This window comes from Saccostrea cucullata, unplaced genomic scaffold, assembly GCF_032062105.1.
Source record: "Saccostrea cucullata isolate Sc308-1 unplaced genomic scaffold, CSIRO_AGI_Scuc_v1 ctg1851, whole genome shotgun sequence".
NCBI lineage: Eukaryota > Metazoa > Mollusca > Bivalvia > Ostreida > Ostreidae > Saccostrea > Saccostrea cuccullata.
Window position 1 is genome coordinate 1,368 of NW_026938352.1, and position 24,437 is coordinate 25,804.

A 24,437-nucleotide genomic window follows, 5' to 3' on the forward strand; every position below is an offset into this window, starting at 1 on the left:
AAGAAAAAGAGAGAGAGAGAGAGAGAGAGAGTAAAACAAAAGAATAGAAAAAAATAATTTAACAAATGAACAGGAAAAATAAAAAATTATATAATAAGATATAAACAACAAAAAGAAAAAAATGAAAAAAACTTATTGAGCAGTTGTTGTTGACCCAGAGTAGGAAGAATTCCCTAACAAAGCAGTTTACTTAAAATAATATATTTCCCATAGAATTTCATAATAAACTAAAATTTCAATGAAAACCTCTTAGAGTTTCTTATAAAGGTATGTACATGATCAAAAAATGAAAAATTTTTATCCACACTTAGTGAGTCTACACCATATAATATGTTTTCTATATTAATTGATATGTTATTTTCATTCATGTATTTAATCAGTAATTGTCGTTGTGAGGCATATTGATGACAATACAAGAAAAAATGAAATGAGTTCTCGTTTTGATATCCACAACTTGTACATATTGGTGATTCGTTTAGGTGATCTTTAAAAAGATCAGCATTAAGGTTACTACATTTATTCCATAGCTGGCAGTGTATTATGTTTTCAATTCTATTACCATAATTGTAAAGTTTATATTTGTTTTTCTGGATAGGAGTGGTAGAGTTTAATTTATTTTTAAAAGTTTGTACTGTAGGGGAGTTCTTACAATCATCAGATAATTTTTTTCCAGAAGGATATTGTGGATGGTACAAAGCGATTGTAGTATGACACTGTTCTAATGATTGGGATTCGATATGAAGTAGGGTTGCGCAAATTATAATTATGCTGGATTGGCATACATCCTTCAAGCATATTATTCATATAATCAGGAGTAAGATTATTAAGTATTTTATACATCAATGTGAGCTTATGATTTTCCCTTCTTGAACTTAAAGTGTCCCATCCCAACTCTTTATATAAGTTACTTTTTGATGTATTACACCTAATGCCTGTAATTATTCTTGCAACTTCCACCTGCACACTCTCCAATAATTTAGATTGTTCTTCAGTGCAGTTATCCTATACCACATCCCCATATTCTAGTACTGGTCGAACAAATGATAGGTATATTTTGATGAAGGAGTCTCTCTTTAATTTATATTTTAGTGTGCGCAGTATGTTTAATCTTAGGCAAGCTTTTTCATAAATTGTTGCGATATGTTCTGACCAACCCCCATTAGACTGAAGTGTCAGTCCGAGGTGACAATGACTTTGATTCTGGGAAATTATGTTCATTGTGTTTCCAAATGTAATATTTGGATGTACTCGTTGAGCTCTAGTAAAATTGACATTAATAGTCTTATTAGGGTTAAATTCAACTAGCCATTGATGGGACCACTGCCTTATTTTTTCAAGATCTGCAGTAAGAGATATTGTTGGGTTAACTATGTCAGTATCCACAATAACAAACAAAGATGTGTCATCTGCAAACAGTCGTATTTGATTTTGTATGTTTTCAGTAATATCATTAATATAAATAAGAAAAAGAAATGGTCCTAGAACTGAGCCTTGTGGAACTCCAGCATTGACACTCTTCAATCCTGAGGAGTATCCCTCTAACACTACCTTCTGAACTCTATCACAAAGATAATTCTCAATCCAGCCTAAGATTTCACCTTTGAAACTTTCAGCGTTTGACCGAATTTTTGAGCCCATAAAATCTTGAAGCTAAATTTCTCTAATTTGACTTTTAACTTCCTTAATTCTATCAATAAACTGATTTTTACTTTCAAAATATTGTAGCCGATAGTATGACTTTTCCATTTCTCGCAAAACATTGCGTTTTACATTAGCTTTCCTTTTACAATAATGAATAGTAAAATGCTTAATTTGTTCTTTTAAATAATCCCATAATTCAAGATATAAATCAGAACCATCAATTAATTCAGTCCAATAGTTAGTAAATTGCGTAACAAAGGTTTTATCTTGTAATAACAATGATTAATTTTTCAATAACCTTTACCAAAGTTAATTTTATCAGATACATTAATTTCTAAAAATACAGCATCATGGTCACTATGACCAAACGGAATATTTTTAGAAGAGACAATATTTTTAGATAATATTTTTGACATATAAAATCTATCTCACCAACGTGATACAAAAGAAGAACTCCAAGTAGTATTAATAACATCATGATATAAAAATCTAAAATAATCAATAAGATTAAGTCAGATATCACACCTTTTAAGGTTTCGTCAAAGGTCAACTTCTCTAAAAAATTATTTTTACAATAGCTCCAAAACTATGTGTGGTATAAAGTCGAAACGTTTACAGTTTATAAATATATCATTGATTAATAGATGGAAAGTATCACTTGATAACAAAAATTGTTTTTTAAAAATATTATTTGAGAAAAATTGTATCAGAAAATGTGCATATTTAAAGAAAAATGCACCTGTTTTAACTTAATTTATACCTCACATAGTTTTGGGGCCATTGTAAAAATAATTTTTTAGACATGTTGACCTTTGACGAAACCTTAAAGTAACACTACCATTTGTACCAGTCCGTGAATTACCTCCAATTTTATCTATTTTTGTATATAAAAAAAGTTAAAATCCCCCTAGATTAGATTATTACAAGTGAGAATGGAGTATAAATCTTCAAAAAATGGCGTTCTTTCGGAATCAATGATAGGCGCGTATATATTAACTACTCTATACTGTATATCGTTATAATCTATGTCTATATGTAAACTACCCTTCCATCCATATCGAAATGAAATTTACTGACTTTAATATCTTGATTAATTACGATAATTCCTACACCTCTACTGTTTTTTGCACCAAAACTAAAATATAATCGTTTTACTAACAGCGTGACAGTTTCCTTGATAGGGCGTAATAAAATTTTGTATGCTGATTATCATTTTACTCATCGATTGGATGTTTGATTTCAATGGAATCAAAAATACTTTGCATATGAAACACAGAACACAGCAATACCACTGACAATACTGACCAATCGCATTGAATAAACAACAATTACATGTGAACAGACACACCAAGTTTTACTTCCTATAATGATGATATTGATAGAGCTACGTACATAGTACAACAGAAGCAGAGTAGTCTTACTAATTCCATTCTTTTAAATTTTCTTACACGTATTCAAAAACCCATCCGGTCAATTCACAACAAATATTAAACATGCTTTTTATACCCCCCGCTTGAAAAGCGGAAGGGTATATAGTAATCGTTAATCCGTCCGTCCGTCTGTACGTCCGTCCGTCTGTTACGCTTTCGCGTACCCATCTCTTATCCGCAGCTCCTCTCATACCACTGAATGGAATTTGATGAAACTTTCACAGAATCTTTATTATATATTGCCATTGTGCACCTCCTATTTTACTTTTTGATCCGACACATATTTTGGGTTTTCCGGCCACAGCAAAACATGGACATTGCCATTATAAGCTCTTCTGAGCCAAAGGCTCAAAGAGCTAATGCTATGGCCATTTGTGCGGTGTGCGGTGTGCGTAAACTTTTTAGAATATGGGCCATAACTCAAGAACCCCTTGGCCAATCAGTACCAAATTTGTCACAGGGTATCCTTGGCCCAAGGGCTACCATTTTTACTAAAATAAGGGTTGGGACCCTTAAACAAGGGGAGATAATCAGGAAAACAAAACCAAACGTACTGGTTGCTAAAAAATCTTCTTCTCCATAACCACCACGCAGATTTTCACCAAACTTACATACAAGGATCAGGATATGTCGAAGATTAAAATTTGCACGGGGAATTACCCTGGGGCAAAGGGCGTGGTCTCAAGGTCACTTCAAAGTTGACCTAAATTTACAATTAATAAAAACGTGTATATTTTGCTTACTATAAGGACTAGGATCATCAAATCTTGTAATTTGATGCATCTTATGACTTAACATCATGTTAACTCAAAAGTAGGTCACGGCGACCTACTTTTTAAATTTTGCGGGGATTTGTTTTCAAATTGATTTGAAGGCATATTTTGGACACTTTAAGGCCTATGATTATCAAACTTTGTCAGTTGATGCATCTTGTGTCCTCGAACAATGTCAACTTAAAAGTAGGTCACCGTGACCTACTTTTTGAACTTTATGACTTATCCTTTTAAAAACATTAAATCCCATTATTTCAGACACTGGGAGGTTAAGAATCATCAAATCTTGTACTTTGATGCATCTTAGGACTTTAAAACGTATTTATGAAAAAGGAGGTCACTGTGACCTACTTTTTGAATTTTGTTTACATTTGTTTTCAAATTGTTTAAAACGCATATTTTGATTACCTTCAGACCTACGATCATCAAACTTGGTCAGTAGATGCATCTTGGGTCTTTGAAAAATGTCGACCTAAATGTAGGTCACGATGACCTCTTTTCAACATTTTATGGCTATATTTAAGTATCTTAGTTATTTATTGGCTTAGAATCATCAAACTTTGTGAGTCGATGCATATTTGGTTTTCGGAGAGTGACGACCAAAAAGTAGGTCACGGTGACCTACTTTTGACATTTTATGGCTTTATTTAAGTATCTCCGGTACTTATAGGCTTAGAATCATCAAACTTTGTGAGTTGATGCATCTTGGGTTTTCGGAGAGTGACGATCAAAAAGTAGGTCATAGTGACCTACTTTTGACATTTTGTGGCTATAGTTAAGTATCTCTGGTACTTATTGACCTAAAATCATCAAACTTTGTCAGTTTAGGCATCTTGGGTTTTCGAAGATTGTCGACCAAAAAGTAGGTCACCGTGACCTACTTTTGAATTTTTATGGCTAAATTTAAGTATCTCAGGCACTTATTGGCTAAGAATCATCAAACTTTGTCAGTTGAGGCATCTTGGGTTTTCGGAGAATGTTGACCAAAAAGTAGGTCACATTGACCTACTTTTGAATATCTCAGGTACGTATTAGCTTAGAATCATCAAACTTTGTCAGTTTAGGCACCTTGGGCTTTCAGAGAACGTCAACCAAAAAGTAGGTCACTGTGACCTACATTTGACATTTTATGGCTAGGGGTAATTATATCTGGTACTTCGTGGCTCGGACTTATCAAACTGTGTCAGTTGAGGCATCTGAGGGGTTCATTGAATGTCCAACAAGAAGTAGGTCACGGTGACCTACTTTTGAATATCTCAGGTACTTATTGGCTTAGAATCATCAAATTTTGTCAGTTTAGGCATCTTGGGTTTTTGGATAACGTCGACCAAAAAGTAGGTCACCGTGACCTACTTTTGACATTTGATGGCTATATTTAATTATCTTTGGTACTAACTGGCTTAGAATCGTCAAACTTTGTCAGATTATGCATCTTGGGTTTTCAGAGAATGTTGACCAAAAAGTAGGTCATGGTGATCTACTTTTGAATATCTCAGGTACTTCTTTAATTAGAATCATCAGTCTTTGTCAATTACTGTATCTTGAGTTCTCAGAAAATTTCAATCAAAAGGTAGGTCACTGTGACCTACTTATGGTATTTTATAATTATATTACAATATCTTCAGTCTTAACTGGCTAAATATTATCAAACTTTGTAAGTTAATGCATTTTGGGTCTTATGATACTAATAGAGTTGGAGGCTTCTAATAGAAGTGATAGATTGTACAATTTATCAGAAGAGCGATTCAAGGCCCTTGGGCCTCTTGTAACTATATGGAGGCGGGGGTATCATTTAGTGAGCTCATCGCTCACAATTCCTCTAGTTTGGGACAGAAAACGGGCTTTGACTGACCACGTGTTGCTGGTGACTACAAATGCCGTACTGGTAAACAACCAGTTTCAGTTTCTTTATTTCTTTAAGCCAACTGGCCCATCAGAGTTATACAACAAACATGATAGTAACAAAAAGAAAAAACATACAGAGAGAGTGAACGTAAAGAACACATACATGGGAATAATTCTATACATCAGTTTTATTTTTTTCTTAACATTGTTGCTGCGTTCAAAAATTTGTCCAAATTTACGAGATCTTTAACATTATGGGAACTTAACAGCTGAATTAATTTAAAGACACTAGGCCTAGTATAATAATACTTTTTCAAAAATTTCAACCATTCAATGTGATTGGCCAGTATTATTAGGGTATTGTTATACTCCGAGTTTCATATGCAAATTAGCATTGATTTCATTGATCCAATCAATGAGTAAAATGATAACCAGCACACAAAATTTTAGCACGCCCCGTCAAGCAAACTGTCACGCGGTTTGTAAAATGATAATAACTTTTTTCGGTATTAAACATTGAATTTATATTTAAATCTTTATTCATATTAGTTAATTAAGTGAGTTTCCTGTTTTAAAAGTACAGATAATTTATGATTAGCGCACAGTGAGAACAATTCGTGTTTAGACGGGGCGTTTAAAAGGCCTTGGATATTTTTTATATATTAGTGTGGCGATTCTCAAGGTCATGACTATTGGAGTTTAAATGTAGGGACGGTCGAGAGAAAAAAAGACAATGGGCCGTGAGTTGTTTTTGCCTACAATGAAGCGCATTGAAGTGGTAAAATTTTCCGTTTGGAAGAAACGTTCTGGGTCATGTTTTGAACGTCAATTATAACATAACGACACGCCCATTTCTTTAGAAACGAGAAAGGAATATTTGTCGTAATGTTTTAGGACACTACACTTTCCGCGCCAAGCAACATGAGTTACAATGAAATGAAGATTTTTAAATAAGAAAGAGCTATGTATAGAGTTCCCGCTTATGTAAAATACGCATTGCAACGGATTTGTACATAATTATGATTTTATCATGTTTATTGAAGTTACTATAACACATGTAACGGTCGAACACGTGCTTACTCGGTGTTTATGTAGACCGTCAATTTCATTGGCTATTATATTTATGAAATACCTGTTCTACAGGTATTCGATTGAATCATTTGACCGAATTTTCCTTTCTAAAGAAATGGGCGTGTCTAAAGATAGCTCAAAACGTTTCATCCAAACAGAAAATTTTACCACTTTAATGCGCTTCATTGTATGTAATAGTAAGATTATATGAAGAGAAATCTTCGTCATGAAGAATGGGCGGAGCGAACCTCAGCAATCAAATAAATGGATTAAAAATAAACTCCTCCAACGGCTGTGTCATATATAATGCTCAACTTGACCGCTCTTTGTATATATCGAGCTCGTAATCACTATCGAACACACGCAGTTTCAGAATGGACTCCAACCCATTCAGGTTAGCACGGATTATATGAAATAGCTTGATTCAGGCACATAGCAACCGGGGGGGGGCTTTACTTTGATTTACTGGGGAAATGGTATGCGGAAGATATTAAAGCTACTGAACTAATGAATATCCTTATAACAAGGATCTATATTTTTGAAAATATGATTGTGTTAAGATGACAAGGCCCTAGTCAGCAGGGGTGGGTACCGCTGTCTAGGGTCAAATAAAAATTTGATGAAAATTGTGACTTAAATCTGTCTTCAAAGACAAAGTTCATCTTTGATATACATGACGTTGTGTTTTCAGTATGTACCGAAATGTGAAAAAAAAAATGATATTCAGAAAGGCGACAAAAGCTTACAGTGGGAAAAAAAGTGTAGCAAGGCCTAGAAAGTTTAAATATCATTGTAAACAGCACGTGGCTTTGAATAGTTTCTTTTTGTGTGCTGAACAAAAACCAATGAAGACACACCCATATAACTGTCAACTGAACCAATCAGACACCGTTAAATATTTCAGAAATAGAAGAATTCTTCACTATGAAGAATCGATTCTTCGCGAGAAATGGAAGCATTTGATTGGCTAAATAAGTAGGTTATGTTCTAAGAACAAAAAGACAAAATCGTGGGAAGTATTGACAGGTCGAGGAAACTATTTTCTGTGACGTCGGAATAAATTGTACATGTTAAGTGAGGAAACAACGTGACTGATAAATCGACCAATCAGCTCAATGAGTTGCATTATGGTTTACTACAAAAATACTACACGTGTCTTTCTAAAAGGACAAGTGTTTAAATCGCTCTCGGAAAAACGTGAAGCATTTTTCCAAGCACTTTACACACTTAATGCAACATGAACACCATTATCTACTAATTCCCTGCTCACATTTACATACAAATGATTTACAATGATAAAAATTAGGGTTTTCTCCACTCCATTGTACAAGTCCATTTGTTGACAGCTTTCACCGTGCTGTCAGTGAAAAGTCAATTTCACGTGACTATTCCTTGGTCCAAAAACACTCAATTCTGAGGTGTGCTTACGACGTATTGTCAATGTTACCAACGTATTCAACTTCGAAATATATGCTACTCACGTTTTATGATAAATCTGTATGAGGGTTTATATAACAGGTAAATAATAAAAAAAAGTGCAACTTAAGAATTCTTTTTGTTTTTTGGTTTATAAAATGCAACTTTTAATTTCTATAACAAATAACTGAGCAACAACTAAATAAATTTAACCAGTAACATGGCAAATTAACCAACATCGAGTTAAAAAACTTGAGTCTTATTTACTTTAAGAGCGGTATTACAAAGTACTATTTAACAGGGAAAACTTGCTTTGTTTGTTAATGTGAGCATGGGGGATCTTAATAAGTGCCCAATCTTCGTATTTTTCATAACACATTTCAAAAAAATTGTTAGCTGACTTTCCTGCAGTCGTTTAAAATCGCGTTCTAAATATCCCTGACCCACGCGTTTGTAGTAAAAATAAACATGTAGTAGACCATCATGCTATTCGGCTCATTCACTGGATTGGACAATTGTTTGCTGTGAGCACCTCTATGCGCAATCGCAACAATATCCATGTAAGGTAGTTCTACTCTAAATCCATTCATTACTTTCAAATGAAAGTACAATAAACAACAAACACACCATTTGGACATAGCAACGACACGCAGTAGCTCTAAATACAAAGAACGGGAAAATGAAAGTATGAAATCATTGATTTTAAATTCAATCCAACAAAATTCATTTAAATAATAAGTCATTCAATATTTCAAACAATAAATAAATAAAATTTTACAGAAATTTTCCAATAAAATGTTTTGAAAACAATTAAATAATCACCAAAAAAATACATATACATGTATATCCATCCTAAACAAATTCAATACACCGCCGTCTTTTGAAAATCCATAGCGCAATTCACCATGTGAGTCTGATTTTAAAAGTCTTGATGTTATGCACACATCCTATCCATACATCGATAAATACTTGCTGCACTTGAGTTTTGAGTATAGTTTCAAATCAAATTCAACGCATACCATACGATTTATCGTGAAGTCCCAGGGAAGAAGACCTCAAATATATCAAATGAATTCGACACAGTTATACATAGAAGTATATTCAGCATCCAATATCAAAATAGCACAAAATACACATTCCTGTGAAATATCTTGAATCCCATCTCAATTCCTTGGATATGTGCCTCTTTGAAACTCTGTCATTATTGGTACACCGATTAATACCTCATGGTGCTTGAATTAAACGTAAGAAGAATATAACCAATAATACCTGGAAGAACAAATTTGATGTTAGAAAACTGATAGATACATATATCTTGTAACTCTGATATTTTAGTAAATATGTATAGGATCTCTTTTTCTCTCTCTCTTAAGAGCGTGTCTACGAGAAAACCATGCAGGAGGTTATGGGAGCAAGGTTCTCTGATCAACTTCATGTTTTGTATGTAAATTTCTTCTATAATATGAAATATTTTGCCACAATTTTTTTTTCAGTGTGGTCTCACTTAAGGGGTAAAATCGACACTGTTACTAAAAATAGAATTCTTGGTCCAAACGCAGGGTGAAAACAGGAATTTTATAGGATTTTATATTTAAAAATTCAGCATTTTACTTGATTATGATATAAATTATCCATATATGGTTGAAAGTAACAAGATACACTTGTTTCGGAATTTTTTTCATAATCACAAACTGTGCCCTCGTTTAAGTGCAAAAAGGTCACAAATCTGGCATATTTCCAGATTTTTGAAAATTGGTAAAAATATTAACTTTTCAAAAACCCATAACTCAGAAAGTAACGCTTAGAATCAACTCAATCTCATACCAATTATTAGACAACATGTCTGTCTAAATCATATAAAAAATCTGCCTTTGGACTCTCAAATATTTTTCTGTACTTTTTACTTAAAGTTGGACATTTTTTGTGAATTTTCAAATTTTCTCATCCCTGAACTTCAGCAAAGAGTTATTTGCTGATTTAAATATTTTCAAGAATTCAAATTTTGCTGCTGAAAAATACCAGTATATTGAACATTTTTGTTTTCAATTAATAATTATTTCTTAGGGGGTTAAATTGGGGGGGGGGGGGGGGGGTAGCAGAATTGTATTATTTTACATTTTCTTTGAGCAGGGTGATATTCACATACTGTTTAGTACCTGTTTGTCAATCAGTAGACCAAGTGTGTTCTCTCTTATCTTAAAAAAGACTTGCTTGATAAATAATAAACATAGTACACTGGTATCTACTAATAAGTAGATGACCCCTTTTAATTTGGAGTTCACAAGGTCAAAGGTCAAGGGTTATAATTCTCGATATACCAGTATGTAGATTTTAATCATTCAAAATCGTGAGGACCCATTGTTTGACAGACATGAAATTTAGTACATTGGTTTCTTGAAAAGTAGAGGACCCCTTTAGATTTTGAGGTCACATTGTTAAAGGTCAAGGGTCAAACTGAACAAAAAGGAATATCAGAGCTATTTTCTTGACAGATATATATGTATTGTAATGGCAACAACCTCAAAATGAATGAACACAAAGTTTTAAAAATCAACAAATTAGGACATTAATTATTTTATAATTTTTAATTTCATTGCATATTAAAATTTGAATATTACTCAATAATTAAGTACATTCAACAACAAATAAATTACAATGCTTGACTGCTTCCTGATATTTTATATTCACTTCCAAAATTAAAATGACCTTGAAATTACATCATGGTTCTAAATTAAGGTAAGATTTAAAAGAAAAAATCACGGTTTCCCCAAATCATATTCTGGATTATTTGCTATACCTGTATACAGGAAATTAGTCTTTATAACAGTTTTATATTTGGTAAAACTAAAGCACTGCTGACCTTGAACTTTGATCTTTTCTAAGATAACAAGCACTAAGAATTTACTCTGAATTTCTGTGTATTCCTGCAAGTGAACCCTGATACATATTAAATATCATTTGGGTTGATCTTGAGGTCTCAATCTTTCAAAATCTATAAGGTGTATCCAAACTATTTTGTTCAGTATGACACCATTTTCTTCCTATGTATCGTCCAATAACTTCTGGAGAAAATTTAACAAGCACTGAAATTTCCACTTCTGGTTTAAAGAACAACTGCACTGTCTCCAAATACACAAGAGTAGTACTCAAAGCAGGTACCTGTGAAAAAACACAGTTTTCAAATTAAATTGAAATAAACCATACAAGACATATTCTAAGATTTTTAAAGTAAATGTCATGTTTATGATAATAATACATTTAAATTAATCAATTGAAGAAAATGTCATCAAATGATTTAGGTAAGATTCTTCACAAATTCTTCTGGCTTTCTTTGAAGAAAACAAGAGCTTCATATATCCTTTAAGTAAAGTAATAGAGTAGGGAAAAATGCATGTGGCAAATCAACAGACAGACAAGGCTATTCCTTTCCATGTACTATAGTATACAGTTATGAAATGGGTATGAGGGAAATAGCAAATTTATTATTCCCCGAGGGAGGAAACTATTTCCCGGAGGAAATAATTTTCTGCCGAGGGGAACAATAAATTTGTTATTTCCCGAGTTCCCATTTCATAACTTTTTTCATTATCCCGAAACAATGATAGACGATTTAAATTTTTTTAACCAGATATTCCAACATTTTAAAAAAAACTGCAGAGGCATAATTACAAATGCATGCGGTTTAACACAATGTATGATAAGTGAAGCATCGTATCCTTAAACAATTAAATTATTTTTTAAAAAGTATTTTCACTGACTTTTCGAAAAATTATCGTTGTCTTCATTTTGGTAGAATTCAAGTATGATTTTGACATCGCACGTTGAAATGTTTTGACATCATAGCTACATTGCTAATAACATGACGTCACAGACTTGAGATTCCTTGAATGCTCCACCCACTGAACACTTTGTTTGGTTAAAATTACTAATAAATATTCATGAGGGAGTAGTCCAAGGGAGCAACTCTGATTTTCCAGGGAGTAGTCTTCAGATAAGGGCAATAGTCACTTATCGGGGAAATAGAGTTTTATAGTATTAATTTATACAGAGTAATGACAGTAGAGGTATAATAATATAACACATCTTTACCATTTCCTCAGCAGTGATACTAAGTAATTGGTAATGCTAATGCTGCATCTGCATTGTCTTTCCTCTTCTTAATTCTGGATTCTGTTGACAAAACTACATTGGAAACCCTATGTAGTAATTCTTTATAGCTCCACAGCTGAAAATCCCATTGTAAAGCCCAGTCCTAACCAGGGAAATGAATTTGAATAATCTGAAATTGCAAGAGAAATATAAGAATGAAAGGAAATATTCTTTACAAAGTATTATTTCCCAGACTTATATTTATAATATTTAATTAGTTATGTTTTAAACACAAACCTGTCAAGGAACACATGGTGACCTTTAATTTGAAAAGTACAAGTATTTGACAACTCTTTTTTCCTTTAATCATATATGAAAAGCCGAAAATCATAACTGTAGCCCGATCTTCATAACATTTCATAAATATCTGAAAAAAATATTTTGTCTAATGAGATTCTTTATAATCATGCAGCCCACATATAAGGCAATAATGGTGATTTAATTGACAGTGAAGACCCACCTATCCAATTCTTAATGTACCCTATTAGTAAACAGTCTTTGAAAACCCTGGACCTATTCAACTTTTCATTCCCTCTTCATCACCCCACAAAGGCTACTTATGCTATTTATAATTATTTTGCAATATTGTTATTTTTATTGCTACATGTACAAGTACCGACCTTGAACATGTTGAAACTTCTCTTGACAGGTTTGCTAAGTATATATTCAGGTCCAGTACAATCACTAGATTAAGCTACGTTAACGTAGGTATTTTTATAGAAATAAATTACTTTGCAATTGGTAGCTAAATAAAGCTACTTCAGGTAGGTAAATAAAGCTAACTAAGTAGGTAATTCAAGCTAGTAGACATATATAGCTAAATCTAGTGATTGTACCAGACCTAGTGTCTTGTAAAAAAATCTTCTCTTATCCACAATCAAGTCCCCATCAAAATTGTTTATTGATTTATTTTTTTACCTATCAATAAGCCTTTTTATAAGGTACATAGTATTATAAACCAAGATCCACCTACCTGTTTCTTTTTCAAATTCAAACATTGTTGATTCGGTATCATCATCACTACATCCGTCTTGCTACCAAGTGAATGTTTGCTGTCAGAATCATTTCCATCAAAATCAGAGCCATAATCTGAAGACTCGTTGACAATTCACGCACTTGAATCTTTTTCTGGGGACGAACAAAACGGTAACAAAACGTCTCAGATACGTCTCATAATGTTTACACGTGGTTCCGTACTTCGATCCCGATGGTTTTCATAATGTTTTATGCATTTTATACATAGGCCACTAGTATATACGTAACAAATTACATTCACAGGAGGGACAATTTTCTTCAAATCACACATAATTGATGCTTAAAACGATTAGATGACAGACATCTGTTTATAAACTTCGTAAACATAATCATTATCTACCTTCTCTACAGAAGAGCGCAACAGGGGAGATAATTCTAACAAAATCTAAATAAATAGTAAAATACGTTTTTTTTTTTCACAGGAAAAGCAGGGAAAAAATATTTATAGCTTTTATAAAATTAAAAATAATTATTATTGTTTATATTTGTAAATATTTTACACAAAATTCATTAAAATTACGGTTAAAAGTAAAACTTACAAAATCATGAATTTTTCCATCATTTGAATTTGAGGTAATTTCATTACGATATAACTTTTCTGTCCTTGAGAGTCCAAAGGTGGATTTTACATATTGTTTGGATAATATCCTAGAGATTCTTAAATGCACAAAATTCTGAAAAAAGAAGCGTTACTTTCTAAGAAATGTATCCCTGAATATTAACAAAAAATGAACCATTATCATTTCTTGGCACCATGCCAATATTTGTGCCCTCGTGACAGCCTTCTGTATAGGGGTTTTACAAAAAAAATGATTCCAACTTAATTTTACGACTTAGTTCTATGAGAAAACATAACCCTTTTATTTATATATTGTTTTTTTCTTTTTTACTTTTAAATATTGAAATTGTCATTTTTACACCAATTTTTTTGCATTTTCCCTTGAATATTGACCAAAATGAATTATTGGCTGTTACTAAAAATAGAAACAACCGATGCAAAAATAAACAATATATTTTTGACTCTCAATGGGTGTCCTTTAAGTTAATAATAAAAATTAGTTTGTTCTTGAGAGTGCCTATCAGAGCATTTTTCTATATATCTGCATGGTTTTCTCGTAGACACGCTCTTAATCTATTAAAAAAAATCAAAATCATCATATTGTGGCTAGCAAAACATGCATACTATCATTAAATGATAAAATGAATCAAAATTCCACCATTAAGTTCAAAATTTATGAATTGCACTAATCATTTTTTTTTTAATTAAGAAAAATATGAATGTGTTTATATAAACATCCATTTGATAATCAAGTTATGATAACCTTATTTTCATCAGAATAATCAACATTTACTTTACTATTTGTAGAAATACTTCCTACTGAAAACAATCTCACCAAATGGCATCAAAACAAATGTGGTTTGATAAACATCCATAAAATCATTTTATGATATAATTTATCAAAAAGTTCGAATTCCAATCAAATTTTACTTTATTTTCATCAGAATTATCAACCTTTACTTTACTACTTATGTAGATATACTTTCTACACAAACAAATCTCGCCAAATGGCATCACCACAAATGTGGTTGGATACAAATCCATACATTCATTTATGATATAATTTATCAAAAAGTTCAAATTCCAATCAAATTTTACTTTATTTTCATCAGATTAATCAACTTTTATTGTACTTTATATGTAGAAATACTTTCTACTTTAACCAACTCGCCAAATGGCATCACCACAAAACGATTCAAAAAACATCCATAAATTCATACTATGTGATAAATTTATCAAAATACTTCAAGTTCCAATCAAATTTTCCTTTGATTTCATGAAAATTATAAACTTTTACTTTAATATATACCAAGAAACACGTGCACTTTCTACAGAAACCAATCTTACTAAATGGCTTCATCACAAATGTAGTTGGACAAACATCCATAAATTCAAACTCGTATGATAAAGAACCCACTTTCTACTTTAACCAACTCGCCAAATGGCAACACCACAAATGTAGTTGGATAAACATCTATAACATCATTTTATGATAAAATGTGCAAAGCATTCGAATCCAATCAATTTCTATTTCATATTATCAGCAAAATAATGAAAAAGAATCTTTAATAAATTGCCAAATGACAATACCATATTTATAAGTGGTTGGAAAACATTCATAAAAGCATGATATGCTAAATTGTGCCAAAGTTATTCAAATTCAAACCCAACTCAATATTATTTCAAACAGAAATATTAATTTTCATTTGACTATTTCTGTACTTCTCATTGTCTACTAAAATCAATCCCGCCAAAAACCAAACACCACAGATGCGTTATGATAAACATCCATAAAATATTTTATGTTAAGCTGGGTTAGAGTTGGAATTCCGCTCAAATTCTATTTTTGTTTTAAATTAAAAAATAACAGCTTTTAAATAGCTACAGTATTATAAAAATCACTTTCCACTGAAAACTAATTTCAATCAAAGTAAATACTCCAAAAATTATTGCCAATTAATAAACATTCATTAAATCATTTCATTATAAAATTGAAATATATCAACGTTATCAAAATTCAAATCTTCCAAACACTACCAAACAAGAAAATTGTGCAAAACAGCTCATGAAATTAATATTCAGAAAAAGTTGAATTCAATTTTGGTGAATCATTTTTAAAATTAGAATTCATTGACAAAATTTCCTTTTTACTCAAAAATCAAAACCGACAAAAATTCAGTTTCTGTTATCAAAACTTTTTAGTATTGAAACCAAATACTTAAATCTCTTTTTCTAGATAACTCAATCAAGCCAATTAACAACACCGCAAATATTACAGAATTATCATTCATTTAAATATTTTATACCATCTTGATCTTATTTACTTTTTTTTTTTTTTTAAATTAATACTCAATTGATAAATTTCAATTCTAAGTAGATAATTCAAATGAGACCTCAGTTTAACTACAATGAAAATCAAAATGCAAATATTCTAAACCTTTAATTCTCTTACGCAAAGCCGTACCTGTCCAGCATTAATCACAAGACAAGTAGAACTCGTTTTCTTCTATAAAGTTTATATGTCATTAATACATATACTTGGTTAAAAGATACCAAACAAAAAATATCTATGCCCCATACTCTACTATATAGATTCATGATTGAATAATCTACTAAAATAAATCGAAAAACGAATTATTATACTCAAAGTTCAGAATATGAAATGCTTCTCTTTTCCATTGTGATGGAGTCTGCATTGAATTTAACTTTCAATTGGCATAACGCAAAGAAAAAATCTACCATACTTCTCTGGAGATCTTAAAATCACATTCTTCATTATACTCATCGTGATACCAACCCCAACATGTAACTACCTGAAACATAAGAATATACTGTTTTCTCTTCAATATATCTAAAACTTTTTATTTTAGTAGCACATTTGACAAAATGGCAAGAAACTGAAATTGAAAAATAAATTCAAACAATTTTAATTTATCGATATTTTCTATACTTAGGAAATGTCCATGTTATAATGCTGATGCATTTAGGACGTTTTAAAATGATAAGCAAATATATTTAATTGAATATAAATGCAAATATAATATCTTATAAATTCTATACTTGTATTAATTGAAAAATAAAAGAAAATTATCGTAAAGTATTTGTTTTCCTTTTCAGAAACACCAGTTTTCTTCCTTTAACAAATCCATCTTTCTACAAAACAAATTATCTATTTCTGGAAATAACTTCTATTATCATATACTGACGAGAATTAACGAATCTCATAATTTAATACAATCATATATTTGTTTTCAAATTCTCTATATTACAAACCTTGTTATCGCTAATTTACTACTTATTCAAAAACTGATCAATTGTATTCTCAAATGAATACTTATCTTATAAAAACAAGATCTAAGATGGATTTTCTTTGATGACCTCGTTTTCCACACTGTCAAATCTCTCTCCAACTCTATTTTCTGTGATTTCATATCATCTACAATGGCTAAACATGTCGATGAACCACGCCCTACGCCACTTCGTTCTGCATCTGGGGCCCGTTTTACAAAAGGACTTACGACTTAAGACCAAGTTTAATTATTCATATAACTTTTTAATTGACATTAATATCGAAAAATATTTTAAACTTTATAAAAAGAATGTGGTGAGATATTTTTACATAGACATTTTCAAGGAGAATAATTAATTTTGCATAATTTTACAGTAATCTGAAGTTTTTGGTCTAAGTCGTAAGTTCTTTTGTAAAACGAGCTCCTGAGATTTAAACTTTATCGTGCTCTACGTTTCGTCCTAAACTGGTATTTAAACCACTATTCACCTCTTATATAGCCTTGCTAACGAGACCGGTTCTAAAGAACCACGTAATATACACCAGGTATTCGAATGAAAACCTTGTAATTTCGAAAAAGTAATTCATTATCACACCAAGTAGATATTGATTTCTGTCTAATTCGTTCCTCAAACGAAAGAAATCATATTTTCCTCGACCTGATGAACAAGAATAGGGTAACTAAAAATGAAATACTGAGGGGAATTCTAACTAAAACACAAATATAGATAACGTAAAACATGATACATGTACTGAAACAAAAGTAAATAACTGAAAATACATGAAAATACGAAAAATAAAGATTAACCAAACGAATATAGATTATAACTAAAGAAAATAAATATGTGAGAAAAATAAATCTGAACAGAAAACCAGGAGAAATTCTTCTTAAATTAAAATAATTAAAACAAGTCCAGGTCAAAATGTGGGGAATCACTCGATTTCATTGTCCATTAACACCCGATTTTCGTTACCTTAATTATAAAGTCTTACTGCCTGTCGGCCCTGTTGGGCTCAGTCGAGAGGGGACTGATGGGCTGGTCCTGGTAGGGCGCAACCTTCCTCCTCTTTCCCGACACCAAGGTAAACTCGTCTTCGTCCTCATCGTCCGCGACCATCTCACAGTCCCCCCAGTTCGGGAAGGACACCTCAGTGTCCCCCTGGGACATAAGCTGAGTCCCACTCAGGATTTCCTGGACCAGTGAGTCACCCCTGGACTACCCCTCAGAGGAAGGGCTCTCCTGGCCCCCCTCATCTGTCTGTGGGGGTCAACCGGTGTTGACCCCTCCCGAGGATTGCTGACCTCCTCTGTCTGGGCAGGGGAGTCTGAGGGCTTCTACTGGGGAGTACCAACGGCCCCGCTGTCCTTGTGACTCTCCTGTCCCCCCCCCCCGACTTACCAACAGCCTGACTGTCACTGTTTTCCTCCTGAGCCTTGCTGACAGGCTCAGTATGCGGGGGCTTACTAACGGCCCTGTCAGTACTAGTATTTTCAGGCCTGCTAACGTACCTACTCATACTTTGGGTGGCAGGCCTACCAAAAGCATGTGACTGGGCTGCCGCCGAAGCATAGCTTCGGTGCCCAGCCATCATCCTGATACCGTGGGAGCAATCTCCCCTCAGGTGATCCACCTCTCCGCACTTAAAACATACGGGAGGTCGACAGGGAACAACAAACAAGCGTCTGTATTCGTAAACTGATGTCAAGCACGGAATGTGTTCCTGGTCTCCCTCCCGCATAGTGATCTGCGCTGCCCTTACACCTGTAAGGATCTCTCCATCCTTCAGAAACTCAACTTTATCTACTTCCCCATAGCGTTCTAACATTTTACTGATGTCCTCACTTGACACCCAGATCAGCAGCCAGTGAATTTTCAAATTCAAACTGATTCTGTCACACGCCTCTAAGCGGATCCTCAGGTTCCGGTCTTCGCAGAAGAACTGCTCTCCATCGTACTTGTCTACGGGCTTCTTGTTATCAAAGGTCACAAACCAGGTGTCTTGTCTCTCCATCTGCCAACAGGTGTCTTGTCTCTCCATCTGCCAAATACCGATGATACTACGTAGGCCCAGGAATTTCGTAATAAAAGAAGTAACATCTCGTCTCGTCATCTTCTTCTGTGCCGTTCTCTGGGTCAACTTCAGCGTATGTTCCATCACCACACCTTGAGAACAGTCCAGCACCTCCCTCGTGAAAAAGGGACCCCGGGATTAGGGTGCCCCCTGCTTGTTTAGTGAAACTCACACTACATGCAAGACCAAAATTAACATTGATAATACGTGAGGGGCTCTCTAGTCTTATGTAGTATACAAGCCTGTTAATCGTTAGTTTTGCCTGAACATTTGCATAATCGTTTTGTCTGCGTTGTTCAAAGGGGCATAAATTGATTATCGAACTTTGTAAGAAACTTACATTATGCCAATTTTGCAACTAAGAATCAGCCGCAAGAGAAAATTGTATATAAAAGCTAACTTTGGAGGGTGGATGGTGGGGAATGTTTCTAAAGCATTGACAAGTAAAATATTTGTGCTTATTGACATGAAATATTTTTAAATAACTCCGAAAAATTTGGAATGCTTTTACACGATACCCAACTTGTACGCTATCTAATGATTGTCCATATTCAATTCGTCAAAATCTTTCGTTTAACATGAGGCCAGCTACATGTATAACTAGGTGAGAAGAAGTGGAGGCCAGTATTAGACCAACCCCCTTGACTTTGCCATTATAAACATGTATTTCGTAATATATCCAGATCAACATTATGGTTATGGTCCTCAGTTATGAAGTCTAAAGACCTTTTTGGCTCATTAAGAATTTTATCTTTGGTTCACTTGGGTCCCATCCCGTATTGAATATACATTACTTACTACTTGTAGTGATAAATGTTTATTCAATACCTACAAATAAAACATAAATTTTGTATTAAATTTAAGAATACTGTTCACTTACATGTATATGTAACTTGAAGTTCGTCTCTCGAGAGAATCGTATTAAATATAGTAAGAAGTTGAAATCAGGAGGATACAGTTTTAAATCATTGAGATGTCTGAGACAAGTTAAGTTTTGCTTCCAATATTTAACAAGCTACATTCTTTCCAATCAAAGGGAGTTTCAGAGAAATGAAAGAAAAAGTTTTTACTAATAACAATTAGATATATGTACAATGAAAATCGCAGAAAATTTTTTTAAAGAAAAAAAAATTGGGATGCAGCGGTCATATGGTTACTGAACAAGTTATTTATCCGACATAATTTTCAATTACCTATAAAAATATAAAGCGACACATAATATATAAATATTTAAACAGATTTAAAGAAAAAAGAGCATATAATATGATTCTCGCGAGGAACGATCACGTAAATAGCTGAATATGAAATAATAATGCTTTACGAGCAGGTTTAATTTTCCATTGAGTTGAAAGGGTACCTGTTCTCTTTTTCAGTCTATAAAATTTGATTTGTTCGTCTTATCCAAATGACCAAAATCTGAACACCATCCACTAGTTCTTTCATTATTGTTAAAGAGCATTTTCTTTACGTCATATTAAACTTTGATAGTTTGTATTTCGCATAACTGAATTTACTAGTTAAATCCAGAAGGGGGGATAAGGCTCAAAAACTTTTCAAATTAAAATCCGTAAATTCCTCTGTCATCATACAAGTGAAAAATAATTCGTAAATCACAGAAAAATATCAAATATCTTATACTATCATTATTCATTGTATAATTTAGAAAAATTCTTATGCTGATCTATTTTTCTTATAGTTTTCAAATCGGGATCGAGATCCACCCCAATTCAGATTCATTTTCAGATTCGGATTCGAAACATCTCTATATACAACAACATTTGATTTTTTTGGTTTTAAAATTCAAATTTAGAACATGTTAAATACATTCTTTATGAAACCACGTGAAGAGAAATTTGTAAACAGGTACACTATATGGCCATAAGCGAGTCATAATGTTCAGGGATGGGGTAATTGAATAAAGTAATTGTAATTGAGTGTAATTAATTACATTTTTCAAAGTAATTGGAAATAATTTGTATTTGAGAGAGCCTTCAATTACAAGTAATTGAATGTATTTAAATACATTTCAAAAAAGGTCATGTATTTTCAATTACTTTTCAATTACATTTCAATTACTTTTTTTTCAAAATGAAAGTTTATATTTAAAAAGGTGTCTTATACTGATACATAGTTTTATACTGGTGGGTTGATTACTTATTCCCATGTTTTATAAATCTCAGTGCTCCCTATTCCCACTTGCAAATAACAATGATTGTTTAGATAGTTAATTTGTTTTACAGCAATTAGACTAACTACATCCCCTTTTACATTTACCTGTATTCTATTCATTTTAAGATAGAAAAAAATAATGAATGGAATTGTGTTGGATATTATTCATTTCCTTAAAAAAATGAATTTGAGAAAGTTACAAAAAAGATCTTGCCATACACCATACTGATGTAAATTCAGTTCAGTTCAGGTGTAGCATGGGCTTGTGTTTGTGCAATAATTAATTGTCTAATAATGTTTTATTTGCTTATACAGTGTGTCGCACTCATTATAAGGTAAAGGTCTAATTTTGACCAGGTGTGAACCCCTATCATACCCAAGAACAAAAACACTGAATGAAAGTTCGAATTCGATCGCTATAGAAAAAATCTTATTTAAAAAAAATCTTTATTTTTTTTTTATAAAAATAAAACTCGAAGTAATTGAAATGTATTTAATTACATTTGTCAAAGTAATTGAAAGTAATTAATTACATTTCAAAAAAAAAACAATGTAATTGTAATTGCAAGTAATTGACAAAATTATTGATAATGTATTTGAAAGTAATTAATTACATTTTAAAGTAATTGATCCCAAGCCTGATAATGTTCCTGACGTCACGGCGTCAGGTTGTATAAGGATTAATATTTGCAAGATCCGAAACTAATACATCATACCTCGAGAGCTAGATTTTGTGCAGTCTGATTTACATTGGAATTCTTTACCTGCATTTTATAAGAAACAGTTTTCAGAAAAAAGAATGATATTACTAATGCAAAATACTGTAGTGTTTACTTACCTAATCTTTTCGCATGGAACAATTAGTCCATGTGATTCACCGTTTCAACATGTCCGTATATCTTTTTTTCTGCATTTCTATACTACTAGATCAGTCCATTTATATTCTACGAAAGGGGTGAATCGCTCTTTTCGCGCCAAATGTCACAGTAAGCTTCCTTAGATTGTTCTGTTGTGTGAATGGGTGTGCTAACGTACGTCTATGGAATAAAATAAAGTTTGTCCTTTTATAATCTCCTTCTAACACTTCAGAAATTCTATGTACAAATTTTATCTCATTCTTTTAAGTAACATATTGTACATATCAGTATATGGACATGCAACACTAGAGAAATGATTTTTTTCTAATTTGTTTCCCGATCCCGCGGTTTGTTTACTACATAAATGGGCTAGTCCAATAGTGAACAACGCATGCAGTTCAACAAGTCATGGAACATTTGTATCCCCGTTTCAGATGCACACAGGTAAGAAACCAGTACAAAATCTTGGATTTTTCTTTCCACAAAGGCCTAAATATTGAATTTTCTTATTTCATTTTCAATATATGATAGTGACAATAAACCCCCCCCCCACCTCCTTTTAAGAAAAAAAAATATTAACACACATTACTACTGTTTACTTCAGTGGAATAAATACATTCCGACAAAATGTGTACTTTAAATTATATCCATCCTTTGAAATGTTTAGAATGCATGATTTCATAACAGATATTATAGATACTACCTTTCAATTTAGATCTAAGGGCAGATCACTCCACTTGCACCCCCCTCCCCAACAGAAAAACAACTCTTCAGTACGTAGTGTAAAATGATTCTTCTGTAAGTTAAATAAAATCAAGGATTTCGTTTACACAAGTTTTTCAAAATGTAAAGTAAGGACCTATTTTAAACCCAAAAAAGTATTGCTCAAAAGGTTTACCAATCCTGATGCAGATATTCATTGATTTAGTCAGGCAAGCTTTTTAAAAAGCTGTTACTTGTCACACTTACGTGACGCGCGATGTTGGTGTTATTTTAGACGATTTAAATAAAAATACTCGCAATATTGGTGATTTTGGTATGTGAGTGGATAGGTTATGAATAGAAATTCCCGATTTCGGTCAGAAAATAAAGTTTTACTAGCCTTTATGGGAAAAATAGATTTTTACAGCGCAAACAAGACCTGTATTTTAAGCGTGTAACCGTTACATTTTAAGCAGGGATCGCGCATTTTTTTCTTGTGTAGAATGTTCAAAAATGACTCTAGAGTTTTCATTTTCTTCACAGAACAAGAGCAATCAATGTCGTTTGTGACTTCATTAGCAATTTTTGTATAAATGGTTGCAAGAAAACGCAAGCAATTGTTTTTACAGAAAAAAATCCGTAACGCTATAACTTAAAAACGTGCATATGTATGGAAAGCCAACGGGTTCAAAATTCCAACTCTGTAATTCTTAAAATGTGCACATGTAAACCTGAAATTGTAAATTGTAAATCATAATATCATAATTTGTCAATTGTTCTATCACAATTTGTTAATTGTAACTATCCAACGTAATTTTACAAGTGTAAAATGTAAATGCAAGTTTTGTCGATGTTCTTGTATTATTCGTAGGTCTACTTGCGATTTGTCAACTTGTGAAATGTAAATTGTAGTTTCGTGATTTGTAAATTAGGCAAGGTTGCATTATGCTAACGCCTATTAGAGAAACACCGACATCTTACGAAAGAACGTAACTCGCCCTAACTTCCCGTATCTCGATAGTTTTCTATAGGAACATTTATTGCACCCACAATTAATTTTTTGATGACGTTCGTGATTTATTGGAGAATAATGTCCGCGGCATTTCTTTGATGTCGGCAAAAATCGTGGTAGAATGTTTCACTTATCATGATAACGTCCGGGAGAGTTTTGGCCTGACGTAATAATCGCTCCACAAAATAAAAGTGTAATTGATGCAAATCACCCATATACCTCAAACGCTGGCAAGACAATTTACGGCAACAGATTTCAGGGGGTTTCCAGCTTTCTTGGTTAAAACTTGATACATTCCACAATTTATATCAATTATTGATATTTTTACTAATAATTAATTAATTGCCTCGCGCACATCTTCCCTGGGGAATAATCACAGAATAACATTAATTTGGCTTTTATTGAGCAGTTGACAT

General features: G+C 32.6%; 1 long non-coding RNA gene across 1 annotated transcript; it reads right to left on the minus strand.

Moving 5' to 3' along the window:
* Window positions 1-10,742: 10,742 nt before the first annotated feature.
* LOC134250021 (uncharacterized) lies at window positions 10,743-14,469 on the minus strand. Its single transcript, XR_009988413.1, has 3 exons — window positions 13,299-14,469; window positions 12,266-12,455; window positions 10,743-11,335 (listed from the first exon to the last, which is right to left on the minus strand). It is a non-coding gene; the product is annotated as an uncharacterized LOC134250021 (long non-coding RNA).
* Between the last annotated feature and the right edge of the window lie 9,968 nt (window positions 14,470-24,437).